Below are 3,218 nucleotides of genomic sequence, written 5' to 3' on the forward strand. Positions count from 1 at the left end.
CTGTACTATCCAGCCATACTGCCGGTACACTCCAATCTCCATAAGTGAGACAATACATTAGGGGGAGCTAACCCCTAAGCAAGTCTCTACCATAGACACTCGCCTTACTTCGGTGCCTATGGTTAAGTATGCATACCCCCGCGGTGGCTCATAATGCCCCCATATACCGCGAGTAATTCATTTCCACCAATTGACGTCATTTTCTTTTTCTTTTTTTTTTTTTGAAAAGAAAAGATGGGTTAAGGAAAATTTTGGGCCCAAATAATTCTAATTGCCGAAAAGGATTGCAAATCTCATGACCAATCCCAATAATAAATAAAATATATATATAGAAATAATATTACTAGTGAATTATTAAATATATCGGGAAGAAAATATCGGGAAAATATCGGGGTGTTACAGACTACCCCCCTTAAAAAGGTTTTGACCCCAAAACCACACTTATCATAACACATAACCACAAAACGAGTAAAAGGAACTTAATCACTATACACACATACACAAATCAACCCAAAACATAAATCGCGCGAAAATCTTATCGCCTTCTACCCCCTTAACGAAGTTACGTCCCCGTAACTTACTAACCCGAGAGAAAAGGTGAGGATACTGCTCTCGCATGGAGTCTTCCGTCTCCCAGGTTGCCTCTTGTGAGCGGTGACTGGACCGTAATACTTTAACCATGGTGATATCCCTCCGACGAGTACTACGGACCTTCTTATCCAATATCCGGACAGGCTGTTCCTCATAGGTTAGGCTCTCATCAAGTTCTAACGGCTCTGGATCTAATACATGAGAAGAAGATGCAACGTAACGTTTCTACTGAGAATTGTGAAAAACGTCGTGCACTTTACCCAGAGCATTAGACAATGCTAATCGATAGGCTAACTTCCCTACTTTCTCCACAATGTCATAAGGACCTATGAAACGTGGGCTTAACTTCCTACGAGCACCAAAGCGAACTACTCCTTTCATTGGAGACACACGAAGTAGAACCTTGTCACCCGCTTCAAATTCACCAGGCCGACGTCGGAGATCGGCGTACGATTCTTTGTCTATCTTGGTTTACTTATTCAGTCATTTGAACAAGCATATCAGATCCTAAGGTGACAAATTCAGTAAAATCATCCCAGCATACAGGACTACGACACTTACAACCATAAAGTGCTTCAAACGGAGCCATTTGAATCGTAGCTTGGTGACTGTTATTATAAGAGAACTCTACCAGATCCAAATGTTCATCCCATGAACCTTAACATTCCATGGCTATCGCTCTCAACATGTCCTCCAGTATTTGATTGACGCGTTCCGTTTGACCATCGGTCATTGGGTGGAAGGACGTACTCTGAAGAAGAGTGGTTCCCAAAGCCTGCTGTAATGATTTCCAAAAATGTGACAAGTATCGAGTATCACGATCGGAGACAATAGTACGAGGTATTCCATGATAGCGAATCACGTACTTAATATAAGCACAAGCAAGTTGTTCCATATCCCACTTACAATTCATTGGAATAAACCTTGCCGACTTAGTAAGCCTATCCACAATAACCCAAAGAGTATCATTACCAGCCTTATTTCGTGGCAAACCTAACACGAAATCCATAGATATGTCATCCCACTTCCATACCGGGACTTCTAGAGGTTGCAGTAACCCAGCTGGTCTTCGATGTTCACTCTTAACCTTTCGACACGTTAAACACTTGGAAACAAAATCTGCAATATTCTTTTTCATACCTGACCACCAAAACATGCATTTTAAATCTTGATACATCTTATCTCCACCAGGATGAACCGAGTATCTAGAATAATGGGCTTCGTTCAATAATTTTTCCGTCAAAGAGTCACACCCATCCGGTACACACCACCGTCCTTTAAAACGAAGACTACCGTCCTCATGAATTGTAAAACCTTCAGCTCTCCCTTCACTCATCTGCTCCCGAAGTTTAATGAACTTGGGGTCTTCTAGTTGCTTAGACATAATCTCTTCGAAAAATGTAAGTTGAATGGACAATGCACTCAACTTGGCTTCCAACTCCCCTTCTTGGATTATCTCTAAGCTCATTCTCTCAAACTCCTTACACAATTCCTCAGAGGTTATTAATGCTGAGACTGAGTACCTCGATTTTCTGCTCAAAGCATCAGCGACCACATTCGCACGGCCTTCATGATAAGCAGTCTCCAAGTCATAATCACTGATAAGTTCTAACCAACGTCATTGGCGCAAATTCAACTCGGATTGAGTGAACAAAAATTGCAAACTTTTATGGTCCGTGAAGATCTTGCATTTGACACCATAGAGATAATAACGCCAGATTTTTAATGCAAAAACCACAACCACTAATTCCAAGTCATGTGTTAGATGATTCACCTCATAAGTCTTCAGCTGACGCGAAGCATACGCCACTACTTTCCTATCTTGCATTAAAACACAACCTAATCCATGTTTGGAAGCATCACTGTAGACGAAATATTTCAAAGATGGATCAGGTAAGGTCAACACTGGAGCTGTAGTTAACTTCTCCTTCAACAACTGAAATGCCTTCTCACACTCCTCGGTCCATTTGAACTTCTTCTCCTTCTTCATCAAGGATGTTAGCAGACGAGCGACACGAGAAAAATCCTTCACAAAATGACGATAGTACCTTGTCAAACCCAAGAAACTTCGAATATCCGTAACATTTCGGGGTGTAGACCAGTCCCGAACAGCTGCTACTTTTGCTGGATCAACGGAAATTCCTTCCCTAGAAACAATGTGACCTAGAAAAGCCACTTGCTCTAACCAAAATTCACACTTCGAAAACTTAGCATACAACTGATTCTTTCGCAGAATCTGCAAGACTATCCTTAAATGTTCTCGATGTTCTTCTGGGCTCTTAGAATACACCAAGATATCATCAATGAACACCACCACACATTTATCGAGATACGCGTTCAAAACTCGATTCATCAATCCCATAAACGCCGCCAGTGCGTTGGTCAACCCAAAAGGCATCACGGTGAATTCGAAGTCTCCATATCTGGTTCTAAAAGCTGATTTACTAATATCCTCCTCCTTAATACGTAACTGATGATACCCTGACCGCAGATCAATCTTGGAAAAGACTCCTGCTCCTTGTAACTGATCAAAAAGATCATCGATCCGTGGTAATGGGTACTTATTCTTAACAGTGACCTTATTAAGTTCTCTGTAATCAATGCAGAGACGCATCGTTCCGTCCTTT

Source organism: Amaranthus tricolor, chromosome 14 (assembly GCF_026212465.1).
Source record: "Amaranthus tricolor cultivar Red isolate AtriRed21 chromosome 14, ASM2621246v1, whole genome shotgun sequence".
NCBI classification, from domain to species: Eukaryota; Viridiplantae; Streptophyta; class Magnoliopsida; order Caryophyllales; family Amaranthaceae; genus Amaranthus; species Amaranthus tricolor.